Consider the following 21,894-nt stretch of genomic DNA (forward strand, 5'->3'; position numbering starts at 1 on the left):
CAGTGACGGGTGAAGTTCGTAAAATGTTTATTTATTTATTTGTTCTTATTTATTAATTAATTAATTGTATAATTAATTTAATTTGTTTACTAATTTGTTTAATATACAAATTAATTATTTAATCATCTATTTGTATATCTAATATTTCTTAAATTGAGACTCTTTTGAACTTTATTTGTTGCCGATAAAAGTATTCAGATTTTATTTACCGTGGGGTCAGGTTCGGTGGAAAATCTGTTCCCAAAATAAAAGCCAGATGAAAAAAACACTTCCAAACAGGGAACACAATTCATGCAGCAATATTTTTGACAAGAATCAAAAGAATTTAATGCTGTTTTTATGATGAGAAAAACAAAGCTGGAGTGAGATAGATCCTATGAAATTTCTTGACCATTGTAAGTTTTTTTTTTTATGTATAATGTATCATATTATTGTACACTTTAATAAGGTATACCGACAACTGTTAAATACTGTATCTCAGAGTAGGGGATTAGCACACATACAGTTTTTGTTGGGGCTCAAAATTACATAGGCATTTCCACAATGTAAATATTCACAAAAATAATAAGAGTTATGAAAGGAATTTGTCAGTTTAGGAAGAGTTCAACCTCTCAATTCAATACAATTCAATTCAATTTTATTTATATAGCGCCTTCCACAATCAAAATTGTCTCAAAGCGCTTTACAGAGACCCAGAGCCTGACCCCAGAGCAAGCACTTAAGGCGACAGTGGCAAGGAAAACTCCCTTTTAACAGGAAGAAACCTTGAGCAGAACCTGGCTCAGATGGGGGACCCTCCTGCCGATGGCCGGGCTGGGTAAAAGGAGGAAAAGGAGGAAGATAGGACAGCTAGGAATGGAGGAGAGGGGGAGAAAGACATGCAGCATAATACAGACAATGTGGGTCAGTATTTACATTACAGTTAGTGAACAGTTATTGGATAATGTGTGCTCAGCAGATTAGAATTATGAAACAGAGCACGGAGGCAAAAAGCTGTCATGACTGGTAATTATTTACATTACAGTTTGCAAAGAATATTAATCCAATATTTATCTGTAGCAGAACGGAACATTAAACATGTTAGAAATAGATCATTGTAAACAATAAACAGCAGCAGGTGGGTGGAGCCAGGACCATAGGACAAGCAGCTCCGGAGCCAGAGGTACCTGCAGAAAGGTACAGAGAAAGAGAGACCAGAGAGAAACAAGCACAGGACTACGGGACAGAGGGGACACAGAGTTAATGACATGTAATAAAGGCTAATAAATTTGAGAGTGGGTCTGAGGAGAGAAAGAGAAAGAAGAAGAAGTGCGCAGTAAATCATGGGATGTCCCCCAGCAGCCTAGGCCTATAGCAGCATAACTAGGGGATGATTCAGTTGCCTGAGCCAGCCCTACTAAGGGCTATATCCTTAACTGTAACAGTGTCTATAGAGATAATTGTGACTAACTATAAGTTTAATAAATAACTAGGACTGTAACTACAACTAATTATAAGCTTTATCAAACAAGAAGGTTTTAAGCTTCGTTTTAAAATTAGAGAGGGTGTCTGCTTCCCGAACCCAAACTGGCAGTTGGTTCCATAGGAGAGGGGCCTGATAGCTAAAGGCTCGGCCTCCCATTCTACTTTTAGAGATTTTGGGAACCATAAGCAAACCTGCATTCTGGGAACGAAGCAATCTGTTAGGATGATATGGTACTATCAGCTCTTTGAGATATGAAGGAGCCTGGCTATTGAGGGCCTTATATGTAAGGAGAAGGATTTTAAAATCAATTCTGGATTTTACAGGAAGCCAATGAAGAGAAGTTAGTACAGGAGTAATGTGATCTCTCTTGCTAATTCCAGTCAGTACTCTCGCTGCAGCATTTTGGATCAGCTGGATGCTTTTTAGAGAGTTAACTGGACATCCTGATAATAGGGAATTACAGTAGTCCAGCCTAGAAGTAACAAAAGCATGGACTAATTTTTCAGCATCACTCTGCGACAGAATGTTCCTAATCTTACTGATATTGCGCAGGTGAAAGAAGGCGGTCCTAGAGACTTGTTTTATATGTGAGTTAAAGGACAGATCCTGATCAAAAATAACTCCAAGGTTCCTCACAGTTGTACTGGAGGCTAAATTAATGCCATCCAGAGTAACTATATGATTAGATAAACTGTTTCTGAGGTGTTTGGGACCAAACAAAATAACCTCAGTTTTGTCTGAATTCAGAAGAAGAAAGTTACAGGTCATCCAGGCCTTTATGTCTTCAAGACATGCCTGAAGTATGGTTAACTGATCTGTTTCGTCTGGTCTCAAGGCCAAGTATATCAAGGAAGGGAAAGCAATGAGGAAGAAAGATGGATGGTTTACAGTGCTGTGACTTACAACACAATAGCAAATATCCCTGGCAAATGTTGAAGAGGAAACACAGAAGTATTGTTATTTATGGCTATGACATGTTGGACATCAAATATCCACGGTGGTATGTGCTTCATTAGCGTTTCAATGGACCACAGCATTTCTAAACAGAGGTAGTGAAGTGATGAGATTGTGAACAGCAGGTGAATGGGAAGAAGATAAACAAGGTGACACACTGATTCAGTGTGTGTGTGTGTGTGCATATCCTCCTCCTTTAAAGAAGCAATAATGTTTAAACTTTGAATCCAATAAAAAAAGTAACCCTCAGTCTATCGTGCAAGGGTGTGTGTTTATATGTGTGTGTGTACATGACATGTGGGTGGCGTGTGTTTGTGTGTGCGTGCGTTCTGATGTTGAAGAGCTTACAAGAGAGGCCTGCTTGTAGAGCTGATAAAGCTACGCTGATAAGTCTGTGTTAACACTGTGACTGAAACCTGGCAGTGCTGCCTGTCAGCTCAGCAAACACAGATTATGCACAGAATATGAGCTCAAACACATATTTACACATCTAACGCCGACTGCATGTGCACAGGTATGTTGATGCCACGTGTGTTTGCGTCACAGTTTTATTGACTGCTGGGGAAAAAAAAAAAACTTTTTGCTAGAGTTGAGGGCCCAGCTTCAGGTTGTCTTGCAGGTATTTAAAAGAAGCATCACTCAGGAGACATTTGTATGTTCTCTGGTGGCTCTGTGGAACAGGTCACCAGAAAGTTTGGAGACAACTTGACTTAACGCCTCTTCTATGAAATGGTGAGGGGGGTTTTCCTTCAGTGTATTCTACCTCTTCAAAGCCTATGTCCAATATTAGCTGTTTCATCCATGCTAGCACCATGATTTTAGGACGGCACCGTCTTCTGGTGGGTCAGTAGTTCCACCACTTTGGTCCAGACTCAACTACGTACCTACAACTATTGGGTGGACTGTCACAAAATTTGGTACAGATATTTATAGTTCTCAGACGATGTATCCTGTGCATTATCAAGTCCATAGCTAACCAACCAGGATACTGTGGCCTCCCAGTGCTCAAACCAGCGTCTCTCTCTCTTAACTAAACTCTACACAAACAGGCAAAAGGACAATGATCCATCCATATATTTTCTAGGCCCACAGCAGGAAAATAAAGAAGAAGAAACAATATGTAAATATTTAAAATACTTATGTCATTGTATTCAGGTTCCCATGTGACACTGACAGTTATGAAGGAGCCTTAGTAGAAAGAAAATATTTATGGCAGAATATTTGAAATTTTGCATTGCATGTATTTATATGGATAACATTTTGTTATTGGCTTCAAGTTTTTCTTTTTTTGTTTTTAAAGCAGTGAGCTTTATATTTCACCCTGTCAGTCTGACTGAATTGTCACCATGTGTAACTTTATTCATTCTATTTGATTCACTGAACAAATCTGAGATGTGGGCAGATGATTCAGACGTTCATAGCCACACTAAGTGTGCACCAGCCTTTATCCCCACATGAGCACACACAGCTCAAAATCAGTTGACAAAACCATCTTAACTGTGAAAATCTGAAGGCTGAAATAAGCTGGTAGTTTGCTGGTAGCAAATTAGTCAGATGTGCCAAAATGTCATTGTAATGCTGTGTTACTGTACATTTCCTCAAAGAGAAAGTCACAGTTAGTTATGCCATTTGTAACAAATTGCTATATGCAAATACAGCTTTGCATGACTGAATTTACATGTTTAATCTTTTTGGCAAACACAAAGAACACACTGCTTTGAATCCAAGAGGAGCTGAATCTGGGACAGCTGGACTTGGTTGTGTATCTTGAAGATGTTCCTCCTCTCATCCAATAAGTTCCTTTGGTTTTAAATGAACCGAAAACCGCTTTGAATGAAATTATACCTAACTTGACAAAACTAAGATTAGAACAAGATCATGACAAACCATAAGAAAGGATAGGTTCTTAAAACACATGGAAGAAACATGGAGATGTTTCCTTCATGCTTTATCCTCTGTAGTAGGGAAATTTTCCATTGGCTTGGGGGGTTTTCGTCTATTAAACTTAAACTTCAGCAGCTGATAAAAAGACAAAACTTCTTTCTTTCTACCACACACTGTTATGTCTGATTAACACGTTGAACGGAGGTGCCTCCTGGTGGCTGTTTTCAGTCACTGCAGGGGATATTTAACCAACAGCCATCAAAGAACAGCATTTTTTATTTTTCTCTTAACAGGGGCTTTGGGCAGATGTATGCTCACCCGACTGTTACACATTTAACCACGCTTCTAATCCATATGATGTATGAACAAATTAGACTGCAACATTTTACTTTGAAAGCACAGTATGTCCAAACCGAAGCTGAGTGTCCTGTCCCACACAGAACCACCCCACAACCCTTCACTGCATTTTGCTGCTAAAGAACCAAATGATATGAATTATATACCGTTTCAATGTAAGAGATTTTATCTGTGATGTCTTTGTAGCCTCACAAAGGAAAAAGTCTTCGCAGATTTTTTTGTTGTTGTTTACTCAAAAGAAATCACGCAATAGACCGACAATTACATACAGACCTAAAAGAACAAGGAAAAGATTACATTTTAAAGGAAATGCCCATGTAATATGCAGCCATGTTGAGGTAAATCTGGCTGAAAAGGCCACAAATACAAACTTACATGGACAGAGAGCTACAATTAAATGATGGAGTTTTGAGGAAAATACCATAGCTGTTATCAGTCAGTTCAGTCCCAGTGCAGCACTGAGAAATGGTGAAACAAAACTTGTTTCTATAATGAAGATAGAAAGAAAACCATACAAAGAAAAATGGCAGTAGTGCAGTTCAATACAGTTACTAAACATGGTTGAATCACTGATAAATAAAACACTGTGAGAGTACCCCGCTGTCTACTTTATCGTCCCACCAATGAAAATATGTGCCCTGACATGATGTTGGCCTACACGGGTTTAACTGTAAAAACACATCACAGCAGATTTGACAGAATCTTCAGACTTTGCAAACAACACAGAAGACATACGAGTGGCAGCACTCATCTCTGGAGGAGCATAGTCACTGCCAGCATCTTTCTCTGAAGAAAGAAACTTGAATAAATAATGTACAAACTTGAAAACAGTGCGAAACAAGAAAACAATCATTCTCAGATTTCATTAACGTATCATGAGCAGTTGTGTGGAAACAAAAGCCTTTGGTTTTTTCCTCCACCTTTTCCTCCTCTGGACACATTCACTCTTTGCAGACAGCAATGGCCTCAGATAGAAAGTTGACAACATGCCTCTTTTTCTACACTTTTTTCTTCCAAACTCTAGTAAAGAATACTACGTGCAAACACTTTTCATTGTTTGTTTTTACCTACACAAGTACTAGACAGGTGTCATAAAGGACAATGTGAAGCAGAGAATTGTAAGTCAGTCATAGAAAAGTATTTGAAAATGAACTGGGTATACTTTTCTGTAAGCTGTCCCCAGTGTAGTAAAACCCATCCATCTGGAACATTGCACATATAAAAACAAGAAGTATTCTTATACACTATCTGACTCAGGTCTGCTGGGTACTTTAGATCTTTGCACATATTCTATTGCCTTTCTCTCTCGTTCTCTGTCTCTGCTCAGTGTCCCCACATCCTGTCCTGAAAATCACAGCAGTGGGGATTACATTCAGGAAACCCTCGGGCTGCTGCTGCTGCTGCCATCTGTCTCCTCTGTTCCTCCTCCTGCGCCCTTCTCCCTCATCTCACTGCCTCCTCCAGCGATTCTTGGGTTTCTCTTCGCACCCGGGACCTTCGCAGGTACCGGGGAGAGGTGGTGGGGTTGTTGGCTCAGCCTTTGCTGGGGCAGGCAAGCCTGTGGCCTTGCTGACGCTGCTGAGCAGAGCTGGGAGCTCGTGCGAGATGGCTTTCTCTATCTTCTCCAGCAGACAGCCGCCGGTCCAGCTGCAGTGGGAGGAGAGTTGCTTGAAGCCGGAAACAGGGTTCACACCGAAGAAGTCCTGGTAGGCCTCCTTGTTGGGCAGGTCAAACTTGCTGACGTTGGTCTTGGCCAGAATGGACTTGAAGATGTAGTACTTGTCCGGGTCACTGACAATGTCTTGGAACACCTCGTAGGGATCGCTAAACCAGCCCAGCTTGTCATAGTATGTCTGGAGGTAGCGATCCACCAGCAGGGCATGGATGCGCACACGGATGCCGTGCTGGCGGATGAAAGCGATCTTGTTCTCCATCTGGTTCTCAATCACCTGCAAGGGAGAAAGAGAGAGAAACAAGAACGGACAGAGGGAGATAGAGAAGATAAACAGATTAAAAATGTTGAATTATGGAAATATGGAGAGGATTAGTCTGCTTAGATCTTCAGTATTGAAAAAAACATTACAGCCTGTGTATCTCTGAGACCTCATGAGTATATTAAACTCTTGAAAATGTGTTCAGGAAGTTGTACCTGGTTGAGGTCCTCCAGCAGAGAGGTCTCCTCTTTCATGAAGAGCTCTCGGCTGGTGTCTGCAGCGTATTCCTGAGGCCAGAAGGAGCTGACATAAACCCGAGGGGGCTCTGTGACGTTGATTAACGGTGCCATGCTCCAGAACAGGGCCCCGTAGACCCTCATCAGGTCCTGGTTGGTAAGACTGTCAGCTTTGTTGAGAATGAGGCGGATCTGGGACTCGCGTCCCTTCATCTGCCTGAAGAGCATCTCCAGCTCGCCACCGACATCCAGCTTGGTGGGGTCGAACACCAGGAAGATCAGATCAGCTCGATCAATGAACCACTGGCACACATCGTTGTAAGGATAACCTGAGGGAGAGGAGGAATGTAAGAGATCAGAAGCAAAGGTGAAGCTCATTGTCCATGGGATTATTTTCTTCATGAAATAGCATACAAGGGAAAACAGGAAGTCAGAGGTCACTTTTCCAAAATCACACAAAAGATTCAAGCCCAGACTTTTATATGATATGTTTTTGAACTCAGTTGGGTACAAGGAAACCATTCATTTCAATACCAAAATCTCACATTGTAACAGACACAAATGTTCATGTTTTTTATTAGTCTGCATCCTTTGTTTTCTGTACAAAGCTTAGTGACGAAGAAGTCTGTTAAAAACACATCATAAATAAACACAATTCACTGCACAATATTTAATATTTGACACATTACTTCTTATGGCTGTGGTATGTGTGTCTGTTTACAAGTGATTACAGGCTAATTAGACTGCCTGGCAGCCTCTGTGTGTGTGTGTGTGTGTGTGTGTGTGTTGCTTTGATATTGTATGTAGAGTTACTGTCAGATGATACTGATGTACTGAGTGCACCTACACTGAAAACAGAGACTGCTGATCTCAGTCACTAACTGATGCATTGAGCTTCCACCCTGACCACACCTACATAACTGTGTGTATAAGCCTGTGTTGAAGTTTTAGTGGAGGGAGTCCCACTGCCAAAAACAGCAGCGATTATGGAGAAGCATCAATACACTCACTGATGCTGTTTCAGAATCTTTTTCATTATGATGGTAGGTAATATTTTTTGGCAGGACAATGGAACCAAATAAAACATAATGAATATTGTCTATCTGCTGCTTTGATATGAAAACATTTCCATCCTTAATGATCACCTCTTTCCTGCTGTTTGCGGTTCTCAATGATGCCGGGTGTGTCGACAATGGTGACCCTCTCCAGCAGCTTGTGGGGCATCTCGATGCCCACCAGTCGCTCGAGGAAGCCTTGGCCAAACTTCTCCAGGGGAGAGAAGGACCGCGAGCTGTCTGCTGCCATAACAATGCCCTCTATGGTCCGAAACTTTTCACCATGCATCATGACTGTGTACTCAGAGGTGGTGGGCTCAGCACCTGGCGGAAGGATGAAGAGGGAATGATTTACAATCATTGTATCCATGGGTTAAACTTATTTGTTGATTGGTTTTATTTTACCTGATATTTGTGATTTGCTTTACTACTTTACTTTTATAAAAAAAATAATGCTTAATTAGCGAGTAACTTTGCTTTAACTAAGCATCAGTTACATGTGCTTTGTTAATGCTAAATTACTAGCTAATTGAGCCTTAACTGACACAATAACACCTTCATATCTCCTCAGTAACTAACATGTTAACATGTCTTTAGTTAACTTAATCACTATCAGTTTATTAATTTATCATATAACTGTATCCTAACAGACACATTAGTTGCAGTACACTAAGTTTTTATAGTGACACAATGTAGAAAAAAGAGATAACACGTTCTCTTGTGAAAATATTGGAAAATACACCAAGATTTTGTGTGAGTTATTTTGCTGTTGTTGCTTGAGGACATAAGAGCTGCTGTTCATGAAGTTACAGTCTTCTTTCAAGCGAAACGGCAGTATTTGGTCCTGCCTTAGTATTGGGTCTTGTGAAAGAGTGAGTAACTTGTGGTTTATTCATTGCAACCCTGGTGATTTACTCTTGTAATCAATGGACAGTGGGTGTGTCCGGTGTCAGATTTGCCGCTGATGAGCTGTGTCACGGAAGAGCAGGTTTTTCAGTGCAAACCTGTGTAGAGTTGCTGAGAGGTGCCGTGAAGACCCAGCAGGTAGTTGATCATGGAGGACTTGCCGACACTCCAGGGTCCCAGAAACAAAACCATGGGCTTGGAGGTGATCTCAGCGTCTGCAGTGTTCGTGTGTGTGAGAGTCAGAGACACACAGAATGAAAAGGACGGAGAGAAATGGAGAAAAAAAATCAGCTTTAGACAAAAATGTGCCTTTTTTAGGATCCTACACTGAACTGCAACAGTATCTTGCACTATACAGATGAATACACAGCTCTTGATTTATTGCATTTGATGTTTCAAAATAGTTTGTGCATGCGTTTGGTTCATTGGATGATTGTTTTGTTAAATTTTTTGAATGATGCACAGCTGAGATTATTTAGCTGCAACCACAATTCAAGGAATTTGGGGTTATTCTCTCATGCCACCTCCTGCTTTTGGTTAAAACTTCCACTTGTGTGCAGGAAATATCCAAATTAAACTGGCAAATTTAAATCAGTGGTACTGAGCACATTCATGCTCCCCTGACAACTTCATGAGCTCCCCTCCCGCGCCATCCTCAGGCCAAAAGGTCAACTTAGCACACATGACATCTCGAAGCATAACAGGCAACTTCCATGAAATTGCTGAACAAATGAATTGTTCGAAAGGAATAAATCCTTCTTGGTTTTAATGATAAACTTTGTGATAAATGCACTGATGTTTAAATGACTGCCTTTAAATGCCTCTGATTGTGAACATGTCCTTCCATTCTGCACCACAAGGTGTCCCAGAGTCACATGACACATCCTGCTTCATCCTGCTCCTTAGTATAAATAATACTGTCTGCCCTCAAGTGTTGGAACAAAGTTGTCGGGAGTCTGGCCCACACAGCGTTCCCTTTAATTTTCAGCAGACAGAGACCTTATTGTGCTTCTCTGTGTGCCTGGTTTAAATAATGTCAGGTCCTGGCTCTATTTCTACTTAATTATGACTTTATTTGTACTTCACTGTTTCTGTGCAACTCCTGTTCATTAAACCATGTACTGTACTGTATGTGTTTCACAGTGTGCTGAGCTGATAAAGGCACACAGGTGAGTGGGTATGACGTGCTGCTTATGGATTTCCACTGAGTAATTTTGGCTAGAGGCACCATTACTGTTTTATACTCGACTGTTACTTGTTTGAAAAGGAAACAGGAGAAGTTAATTATCAGCCATTTAATGGCAGAGCAGTTGTATCTGAGGTATTTGTATTTGCCTGTTTCTTGTTTTATGTGGCTTGCTGTCAGAGTTGTTGTTTCTGATTCACATACTCAACAGAAGGATGTATACTAGTCTCAGGGAGGCATTTGAAATGCACATTTTTACACTTTTAATGTAACTTTAGAGTTCACTTTACAGTTCATGAACTGAACCGCATTTCAAGTTATAAACACACGTAACAGCTCATTACCAAGAGTTGGTTTTCCCCTGTGGACCTATAAAAGCTCAATACACTGTTTGTGATATTTGCCTATATAAGCAAACTGTACTGTACTGTAAATGCTGTTTAATCTCCAACTGGAACCTGTTACCTGTGACTTCATGCTGCCTGAGCTCATTGTACTTGTAGGCTTGTTCCATTGGCTTGATGGCTGTGTGGTAGATGTTCAACAGCTTCTTCATAGCAGCTAAAGAGAAAGAGAGAGCGAGAGAGAATTTAGATGTAATAATTAGGATATGATGATGAGAAGACATTTTGGACAAGAGTATTATTAATGTTCTCGCTACCATTACTGATTACAACAATTGCTTTGGCAGTACATGATGAATTGTCCTCAATAAGTTTATTGAATTTAGCTGAGGTGATTAAGACACTGGCTCTGCTGCAGCACTTTGGCCTCGTTGAAATGAATCTGGTTTAACAGAACAGAGAGGCTTTCATGCTGAGGACAGAGTTACACATTTGCACTGATTAATCACCTGCCTCAAGACATGTCTGCATGCTCACGCACACACACACACACACACGCACACGCAGATACAAGCACACACACACACACATTTAAGGCCCCGGGACCTAGACACATCATGAAGCAATTTTCAGAATAGTTTGAGCAGAAAAGCCCCCAAAATTGTCTCAAGCTTCCTTTTGTTCACATTGAAAAACATCTGTTTTTCTTTCCCATTGACAAAGTAGCTGTAAACATTCTGCTGCATTTTCATTTCAGTCCAGAATTCCAGGCATTTCCGCAGCAGAAGACATTTGAGAAGGTGGGCAGCACAGCAGTGTTATCACTGAGGGTCCAGTTTTTGATCAGGAGGATGTGTTTGCGTGCACATGTACTTGTGGTCGTGTTAGGACTCTTTCACATGTAAGGACAGGACATAGATATTTTCTTATATGTCAGTGATTCTGAGACACTTGTTTCAGCTTGTTTCTTACCTGAGAACTCTGTTGAGGGTTCAGCAGTAGCCAGTCGTAGTGTGTCCTCAATGTGGGAGCGGTCCCTCAGCTTCTGGCCCGATGCCTCATCTCCTGATCAGAGGATCAGACTGTCAATGAACTGTTAAGGTCAGAAGCCATTGACATGCATTTGCCTGTAGGAAATTATTAATGTTTAACCTGACAAAGAAGACCTTGAAAACTATTTTGCATATTTCTGTAGCATTCAGTTTGTGACAGCGTCATATCTTTAAAATAAACCACAGTGTCTTCTCCACTGAAGTTTCCAAAAGCATTTAATAGTGAGAACTCTGCCGACATGGTTACAAAATGAATATGATCCCCCGGGTAAATGGCTTCCTTTAGCTGTGAGTGACCAGACCATCTGTGCTGAGTACAGGCCCAACTGTTATATCATGCTGTTGTCCATCTATCTGTCTATTCCTTTCCTCTGCTATTTCAGTCTGTTTATTTCTGTACCACAGGTTGTTGCTAATTCCTCTTTAGCTACACACAGTGTCATATTCTGGGAGTTTGGCATGCCTGAGAGAGAAAGAGAGGGAGACGCGAGAACAGAAAGATAGAGACCTATCAGTTCAATGTATCCATTAAAACAAGAATCAAATTTCCAAATCTCACAAAGCATACTTTATATGAGGTTTAAAAGTCGTAGGTAATGGGTTTGTAAAATTTTATGAGTGCTTTAACAACTTTTCCGTTGCCAGGTTGTGAAAAATCCCTTTGAATCTTCCTCCAGCTTTACTTGTTTTTAGCAAATGTGATTAAATCATTTATAAATGGATTTTGGTCTGGATGTCCTACAACTAATTTCCAGTTAGCAGTGTTAGCAGTTGAATGGTTCATCCAGGGGGGTTGTCTGCACGAATTAAAGGACTAGTTAAACATTTTGGGAAAATACCCTTAGTCGTTTTCTTGTAGAGAAGATTGACACCTTTTTCAAGCTCATCTTGGCATAAAGACTGGAAACAGGAACCATTGGTTATAACTTAGAAACAACTGACAGAGTAAACAGGACTTAGGTTGACCTAAAGTTTCTAAATGGTTCATCTCGAGCTCACACTCAGTCAACAAATAAGTCCACAAGGAAACATTTTTGGCAGCTGATACTGAACGAGACCAAAAAAAGCTTTCTTACATTCTATCATTACACTGAATATGATATATGGAGATGATATAAATAGAGAGATAAATATATGTAAGTATAACTCACAGTGCATAGAGGATACAAATCTAAAAAAGTAACAGTACTCATGCTACAATAAAAATCTAAAGAAAGCTTTTCACAACTCTGAAATTATTAGCATTTTTAACAACCAGGTCAAAAAAAGACAGCACACCTCACATTAAACTGCTTCCAATGACACTTCAACCTGCTGTAATGAATGAAGTAATGAAGTGGGATCAGAGCATGAGATGAGGAGCTCTTTTAAGACTCTGCCATCATCTTTTATAGTAAGTGTCAACACCCAGACACCAGATAATGGCATGCTTCCTTAATTACAGAGCTACCAACAGGATGGGGACAGATTTACGGTCACAGGATCCCTCCTACTCTACTTGGAGCTGAGAATGAAGATGTGATGTTGTGTTGTGTCTCTTTTTCACTAAAGTAAAAGTTTACCTTAGTGCTGCAGATTTACTTGTTAGATATAGATATATAAATTTACATGGTGTTATTATATACCTTTGGCATGAGACTCTGTGGGCTCCTCTGAAGTCACCTCCTCCACTGTTGCCTCCTCCTGAGCAGGAGCCTCTTCCACTGCAGGAGCTTCCTCCACTGTGGTTTCCACTGGTACATCCACCAAAGCTACTTCCTCAACAGGTTCTGGTGTAACTTCCTCCACAACAGACTGTGGGTCTACTTCAGGAATCACTTCTGGTTCTGGTTCAGACCCTGAGATCACCTCTGGCTCTGAGCTGATTTCTGGCTCTGGTTCTGGCTCTGAAACCACTTCAGTCTCAGGCTCTGGGGCCACTTCAGGTTCAGCCTCAGATTCTGCTGGGACTTCTGGCTCTGTTTCTGAGTCTGCTGCAGGAACCTCCTCTGGTTCTGCTTCTGGTTCAGCAACCTCCTCCTCAGCTGCATCCTCAGCAACAGTAGCTTCCTCCTCTACAGCCTGGTTCAGGACAGTTTCCACATGCTCTTCCTCCCCCTCCCCCTCCTCCTCCTCCTCCTCCTCCTCCTCCTCCTCAGCTGCTGCCTCTGTGTCCTCCTGTGTGTCTTCACCTTCTGGTCCCTCAACTATCTCTTCAACTTCATCTTCAGCAGCAGTTTCCTCATCTTCTGTAACTTCTTCCTGAGGTCCAGTCACTTCCTCTTCCTCATGAGATAAACCCTCATCTGCTTCATCCTCTCCTTCCACAGTTTTCTCCTCCTCTTCCTCTTCAGATGATGCAACCTCCCCAGTTTCTTCCTCCTCCTCTACACTTTGATCCTCCAGTGACTCAGCCTCCTCTGAAGCCTCTACCTCACCTTCTTCCTCAGACATCACCTCATCTTCTTCCTCTACTACCTCATCCTGGGAAACTGCCTCCTCCTGCTCTTCTTCTCCCTCACTTGCCACCTCCTCAGTGGAAGCTGCTTCCTCCTCCGCCATCTCTTCATTCTCTGATGTGGAGGCTGGCTCTTCTTCTTCAGCATCAGTGCTTAAAGCTGACGGAGGTTTGCATGGTTGACACATGGCCCTCTCCGGGGCTGGTGTGTCGTTGGAGGAGCTCTGGCTGGCGTGCTCCTCTGTAGTGTCACATCCACAGGAGAAGAGGTCTCCCTCTGGCTGCTGGAGCTGCAGATGCACCAGAGGCTCCTCATCTTGTATGGAGGCCCCTGCCAGGAGATCTGTGAGGGTGACAGAGGACAGGCTTACTTGTGTCTCTTTTTCAAACAGCTCAGCTTATAGATATATTTTGACTCCAAATGTTCTATCACCAATGTTTTACAACAAGATAAAAAAAAAGACCTTGAAGGAAAACAGTATAGAATTCATCCCTGATCAAAAAAAACATATGCACAATGACAGAGGCCTGATATATTCCACCTATTAACTAACTAGCTCAGAGGAAGTATTTTAATGTTAATAAGTACAGCATTTATAGTGACTGAGATGTTTTCTTCAAAGCAACACACATCCATAAGGCTGAAAAACACAAAGCAAAACAAATGCACTGGGAGTGTATTCCTATCAGACTGCACGGTGTGAACTAGCTGGACATCTGCAACCACCAATCACCTTTGTTTGTTACGTCAGCGTTTGACCAATGCTCAGTCACTGTGTAAGAACACAGCAGATCAGATGCTCAGCACAGCCCTGATTTGAGACTCAGATTTCAGCTCCTTGAATGGTGACACTAAGGCACGGACTAATTTGAGGCCGACATACAGTGGACAGTTGTGTAGAGAATCTAAAAGAAGACAGCTGAGTGGACAGGATGGCTTGGAATAGAATAAAGTGCATGGATGTATTATGGATAAGGAATTTCCATGAATCAAAGGAAATACACATGAATGTTTACCTGTTTTAAGTTTGTGTATAAACACCACTAAACCCAGACTGAACGTACAATATATGGGAATACAATAGTACTACCAATAATTCTTATAAATATAAAACATTCAAATGTTACGTGTCTTTGTAATAAGTTACATTACAGTAGAATTAGGCGTAAAACATTCCCATCCTTAATGTCTGTACCTTCCCCTAAATAATTTTGTGCATTTAATCTTGGTAAATTAGCGTTTGGGGCAAATGTTTTCTAACTAAAGATGGTTTAATTCTTTCATTCAGATCAATAAAATGCAGAGGAAAATATTTACAGGCTGCTCACACACACACACACACACACACGGTCCAGATCACATGTTGGTAAACAGACGTCAGCACTGCTCGGCGTCATACAGTAGATTCCAGTTACTATGGCTTCAAAGCAATCATATCTAAAACAGGGGACTCCCTCTCTGTTACACCACATGCATGCATGTACATTAGATACCCTTCACATCCACAGTGTACAAAGAGCACAAGGCTACGACCTGTATTTAATTATAACCGTCTGTGAGGTCTTAAGACAGAGGAACGCATAGTGGCACACAATGTGATATGAGGCAGCTAAATGTATGTCTACGGTTCATGTTACAAGATGGGGTCAGTGTGAGGGATGAAGACTAATAGCTGAAGGCACCTGTTACGGGTTTTACACATTCGTAAGGATCTTATGGACCATGGACCGGTGCCCATCATGAGCAAAAGGGCTAATGCTAAAGAAGAAACTAGTAGTAGTTTTGAAACGAGTTGTGAACACAGCATTGATGTATCATCCCCTTTAAAGATGACAGGATGAACTTGTTAACAAGTGGTTGATAATTTACACATACAGTTAGTGACCAACATGATCATTTGTTTGGAGTGCTGTTTCTGGAAACCTGCTAAATGTAAGTCAAATATTCATTTTGTTTTAGCTCTGTTTTTGGTCTCTTCCATCTCCTGAGGGAACTATGTGGCTACTTTTGCTTCTAAATGCTCCTCTATTCTCAACAACTAGTCACTCACTGTGTCTGTCTGCTGTTTTGTGCTGAGTGGGGAGTGCACAGTGGGTTTTAAGAACTTAATCACTCAAAACAGCTGCCTGTTGAGGGCAAAAATGACGCCAGTGGCCAAGTTGTGGGCTGAGTAGCTAAACAATGAGATGAAACTCACTATAAATCTCAATAAAGCCATGGGGAGCTGCAGATTCAGGTGCTAAGTCTCTGTAGGTTCATCACTATGAGTGACCCCTCTCACAGTGTCACATTGTGTTTATTTAAAAAATATTGCTTCGATTCGTATTTATTTGATCATATTTAAGCCAGAACAACATTCTATGAAATGGGGATATGACATTTTTAGTGTTAGCTCATAAACTTTCCGTGTCTTCTTTAGTTAGTAATTTCTTCTTTGACACCACCCAGCCCAGAGTGGGCTGAAAATTAAACACAATTTATTGATTAGACAGCATTACCAAGCTGAGATTCATTTTAAATTTACTCAGTTTTCAATAAATACATTTTATACAGATTTCCATATAAGTAAACTGAGAACACCTGACACCTAACAACATCTAACCAGAAGTTCAACCAAGCACTAAGACTACAGTCCTGACTCTTAAAAGACCACACACCCACACGGGTGTTTTCAATTACTCTGGCTGACTCTAGCTACAGCAAGAATACTGTAAAAATGAGAATTGTGCAATTAGCTGCAGATGCAACACATCTTTTGGGAGTTTTGGTTTCTGTGTCTGTTTATCTATGATGAAGTTAATGAAGTTGTTTTGGATGAAATTCTTGTATCATGTAACCTGGTTTCCCGACCTCTTTATTACACATCTTGGATTTCTTTGGCAAAGTGAAACCAAATGGTAAGTCAGTGTAATCATCAGGCTTCTATCATCACAGATAGAAAGCCTTTGCCTCAGATTTTCAGGGACATAACAACAACAACTGAAATTTTAAACAGCTATAAGAAAAATCCATACGTGACGTCACAAGGGGCATTACCAAATGGTTTTCCCTGAAGTATCCATGGAAGCGACACAAGCAGTATTATGGCTATTAACTTCTATCTGTTTCCAATGTGGGTGTGAAAGTACCAGTGTAAAGCCTTAAAGCTGAGCCCAGCAAACCAAAATCACCTGCTTCAAAGTACATTTGTATTTGGGGCTTGGATGAAAGGCTTAACACTCATCTAGCTGTCCTAAATAATGCTAGCACTCCATGTACTCTCCTGTTCCTGCACTATCCCCCATGACGTTTTCTTTCCCCTATTTTAAAGCCCCGAATCACACATCAGACAATTTTGTTCTCATCATGTTGCTTGTCACCTCTTGTATCTAGAAGCTTTGTTAGCTTATCACCTCCTACGGGGATTGAGAGCATTAGTGACCAGAACATCAAGCTTATATTCCCTGAGCATCTATGTTCTGTGCAGACTGTGTGAAAATCATTTTTTTAAACTATCATGTTTTGTGCATTGTGATGTTGGCAATGTCACAGTGAACTAGTCTCATTTCAAGTCTGAGCAAAGGCTAAGGTAAGAGTGTGATCACTGTGTATTGTAACACGAATGCAGTCAAACCTGCAAATGAAAGCATGGATAGATTTCCAGTGTTTGGTTTTGCCATCATTTGTCAATGAGTGAGACAGTGAGTGGATGCGAGGAAGCTACTGCAGAGCAGAGATCAAGAGACAGTCACTCATTCTTCGTGTACTCCCTTGCTGTAACTGGCAGGGGTCAAGGTATGAGCCATGCCTGCACAGCACTCTGGTATGCAGCGGGGCCTGGGGCTCCTTAAACGTGTCTTGGCCAGACTTAAGTGTACCGCAGGTGTCGGTAATTGAGTGAACCAAATGAGAGGGAGATTAGTGAGAGGTAACCCGAGGAGGGTGGTCGGACGCTGTTCTGATCGAGCCATGAGGGAAATTTGGATGTCGTCCAAAGACATAGTGCGACGGCATCGTCTGCATTGTAACATGAACAGCAGCAGACGCCAAGATCCTGAAGTGAGTTGGTGAAGAAGGGCTGCCAGAGTTAAGTGACCCCACATAACAAGGTCAGTCCTTAATGAACAGTTATCAGTTTGTTCCTGTTTCATCTGATGGGTTAAATAATCCATATATTGCCTGGTTTATGTAGGAAGCAGATATTTGTACAACTTGACATCATCATTTGGAGATAAGCCCTCTGTCTTGCTAACTGCTGAAAGAACATGGAGTTTCAAACAACTGCTATTCATACAAATCATGTAAACTCAATGCCTTTGCGATCATACAAGCTGAGTTTTAGTTTACTGGTTTTTCCCCACACTGCATGCCATGATATAGTTAAGGAGATAAACCAGAGAGATCATTTTCTGCTGTGCTAGTGGCCAGCGATGGCCAAATCAAATTAAGGTTAACATAATTAGGAAGATGGAAAAAGATGTGCCAGTGGGGGAGGAAAATATGAGAGACGCAGCCCATGTGAAAATAATAATGTGGGATTTCTGTCAAGATTAACATAAAAAAAGATGAAAGGGATTAGCAGACAAATAAACAGAACAATACATTACTGCATTATTTGACAAATCCAAATAAACAGGTTCTCAAGTACATTCAATTTTGATCACATTAGCAACGTGGTTTAGACGGAAATATCTCAACAGCTATTGGATGGATTGCCGTGAAATTTGGTTCATACTTTCATGCCCCCCTCATGATTAATTATAACCACTTTCAGGATCCTTTAACTTTTCATACAGTGCCATCAACAGGTCAAAGCTCTGATTTGCCCATTTTTTTTTATGACTAAATACCTGCAAAACTATAGCCATTCCCATCAGCCTCAGCTGTACTTGCTGCAAATTAGTGTTATCATGCTAAAATGCTAAATTATGATGATAAATATTATTCCTAACAATCAGCATGTTAGCTTTATAATTGTTAACATATTAGCATGCTGATGTTAGCATTTAGCTCAAAGCTCCACTGTACATTAGCAGAGCCTCATAGAGCTTCTAACATGGCTGTAGATTCTTTGCCTTGTTACCTTACATATAAATGTAAGGATGGTCACTGCCTGCCTTAGTACCCTGATGCATGTTTATTGTAGCTTTAGGCTACTGTGTGAGCAGAGAACAGAGCAGGCCACTGAGCAAGGCAAGGGTTCGCTGTGCATGATTGTAGAGAAATGACATGTATTTGGGGGATGCAGGTAGAGTCCCAAGATTTGAATCAGAGCTAGGTTATAATTCTCTTTGGGTTTGTCACTATGATTGGGACCTTTCACATTAAATTTTTTTAATCCATTGTGAAAGTAAAATATTGATCAGTGCAGCTTTAAAATTTGCTCTTTGATAGCACTGTCTTGCATCCTTTTTATTTCACTGTCACAGTTTAAATATCTCCTGGCATAAATACAACGCACATCTATCAGATTTTTGCAACATAAATAAATAAAAATACAATATACTATCAGTTGATGAGTATGCTGTTCAATTATTTGTGTGCTACTAACTTGGTCCTGAATATTTTGATTGTTTTTGTCACTATCAAAGTACAGTGTAATGTGCCTCTGTAGCGGTTTCCCTCTCCAGGACCCTGCTGTTGCTGCAGTGAAGCCTGGGCAGAGCGCGATGTCGTGGGGATAGAGTGGGACAGGTGCCTGGGTGCTGGATGGTACATCTTTGAGACAGAAATAGACCCACAATGAGTCAGTGGGTGAAAAGAAGGAGGGATAATCCCACTCCTATTTTCAGAAGGTGTGACACTCCTCTCCTCCCGGTGATTGTCATAAGGTTGGCCTGCAGCTCTGCCGCACTATTGCTCACATCCCTGCAACAGTGTGTGGCTGCGCGTGACTCAGACTCTTTTCAAAGACCGAGAGCAGTGAATGCATTAGCACTAGGAGTGATGACATACAACCTGCTTACTGTGTAATTTGGGGATAATAGACTGAATGAAAGATGGGTTAATAAGCTTGCATACATTCAAAAGTCTCCTTTTTTGGACTTCAATTCATTATAATAGTACTTGATTATCTAATTATGTAACTTTAAACAGCTCAACTGTTGGGCTACTGTACTCTGATACTACATGCCCACTGCTGAGCTCTGTCACACCTGTTGTAGCTGGGACATCCCCTGGACATGGACCCTGCTGACTGGAATGACAAATTAGCATCTCTGCAGACAGAGCAGAGTGGGACTCGTGAGGCTTTATTGAGGCATTAAATCCAGCTCATGTACTCGGGTATGCCTTTAGAATTGTCTTTCAGTCTCAGTCATGAGAGTGAATCTTTGTGCGTGTGCATATGTACATGATAAATGTGTGTACATTCCTGGAAGTCTTAAAACGATGTGTATCAGTGCATGGCATTGGTGGCCACAGGATCCGGTGACGACTTTGTCTGGCTGATGCCTGACACCTGACTACGGCAACTTGCAGGGATCAAAATGAACCAGTGCAAGGACAGACAAGGGTATTCTCTGTCTCAGCTTTAACCAAGTATCACAAATCACTTGACAGTTTCCTGAAACTGTGTTGTAGCTGTAATTTTGGATTTGCTTGATTTGATCAGTTGAAATAATGCATTAATTTGTTAGCCAGGGAATGAAAGGTTAGCCTGTACAACAACAAGTGGCTGTGTAACATCAAACGGACGGGTAGAGTGGAGTTACATACATGCATGAAAACTGCTGCGAAAGGACAGTCAAACTGAAAGAGACCCAGTGGGAAAACTAATCATTTCAGCCAGCTTTTGCTTTGGCTGCAGCACAGTGTGTGTCTCTTTGTAGTGAGTCCAAGCCTCTCTGTCAGTGCTGTCACTCTGTTTCTCTCCAGGGCAGAGAGAATAAGCAGCAGACAGGACAGTTTCCATCAGCTGGTGTCACACCTCAGCCCTGACATTTCCACTTGTACAACCACAAAGCTCCGCACAGCACCACACGGTAACATACAGTACACTTTTATGCAGCTCTCACCTTGACCCCATTTGCTTACAACCTGAAACTGGCAGGAAGCAAAATGATTGTGTAATATTAATCCATAGGTAATAAATAAATAGATGTAATTTAATATGTAATTTAACTCTGTCTTAACCCTGTTCCATCATTAATTATCTGCAATGATCGTTCAAGCAAGACATACAAAGTTCTGATTTACTCAAAGATACAGAACAAATTCATATCTATGTGTCCAAATGCAGTGGATCAGCATTTCAGTTTCACACACAACACACATCTGAATAACTAACAGAGCCACATATCTTCAATATTTCACCCAAACCCCATCACCCTCCACCATACCTGCAGCAGACAGGGCCAGCAGAGACAGCAAGCAGCACACAGACACCAGAGACTTCATTTTGGCTGCCAGGGGCCTTCCCTTCATCCACCCGTGTTATATATACTGCTCCGGCTGAAGGTCAGAGGGCATGCCACTGGAGGTGGGGCTCCGAAACTGCACCCATATCAGCCATTGTGTGTCAGAACAGCTGCCCGGCCTGATAGGGAACATTGAGAGCAGAAAGGAAAAGGGAGAGATCAGTTCGCTGTTGTCGATTTTTAACACCAATTGTAAAATAATAATAATCCGAGTATGCAAAAGCTGTAGGTTTCGTTGATCTGTGCAACTTTTACCTTTAACAGTACCATTACTGTCTCCACCAATGTTCACATCAAGCTGAAATATCAATGTATAATATACACACTTCTCATAGATGAAGATCTCTAATAACTGTATTCCTATAAAGAAGATTAAAACGAGGCCTGTGTGCCACCGGTGTTTCTCAGATTCGTGAACTCTCTGCCGCAGCTAAATGAGAAGTTGCTCGATGTCACCACCTGGTGGACAGAAAGGGTCAAAGTTTAACTGAAGTATCCCGCAAACAGGAGGGGGGTAATAAAAAAGGTACAAATTTTATTTTTTTTCTTCTTTACAAAGGCCTGTTTACACAAGTTTTTTTTTTATAAACAAAATATAACAGCTTCTCATCGACCTGGACTGATGGAAAAAAAAACAAAACAAAAATCACACAAAAATATAAAAAATGCTTGTCACCAAAAGAAAA

The 21,894-nt window shown here is 41.1% G+C and overlaps 1 pseudogene; it reads right to left on the minus strand.

The window, feature by feature from the left end:
- Nucleotides 1-4,036: 4,036 nt before the first annotated feature.
- Nucleotides 4,037-21,260, minus strand: LOC121181187 (annotated as a pseudogene).
- Nucleotides 21,261-21,894: the final 634 nt, after the last annotated feature.

This window comes from Toxotes jaculatrix, chromosome 4 (assembly GCF_017976425.1).
Source record: "Toxotes jaculatrix isolate fToxJac2 chromosome 4, fToxJac2.pri, whole genome shotgun sequence".
Classification (NCBI taxonomy): Eukaryota; Metazoa; Chordata; class Actinopteri; family Toxotidae; genus Toxotes; species Toxotes jaculatrix.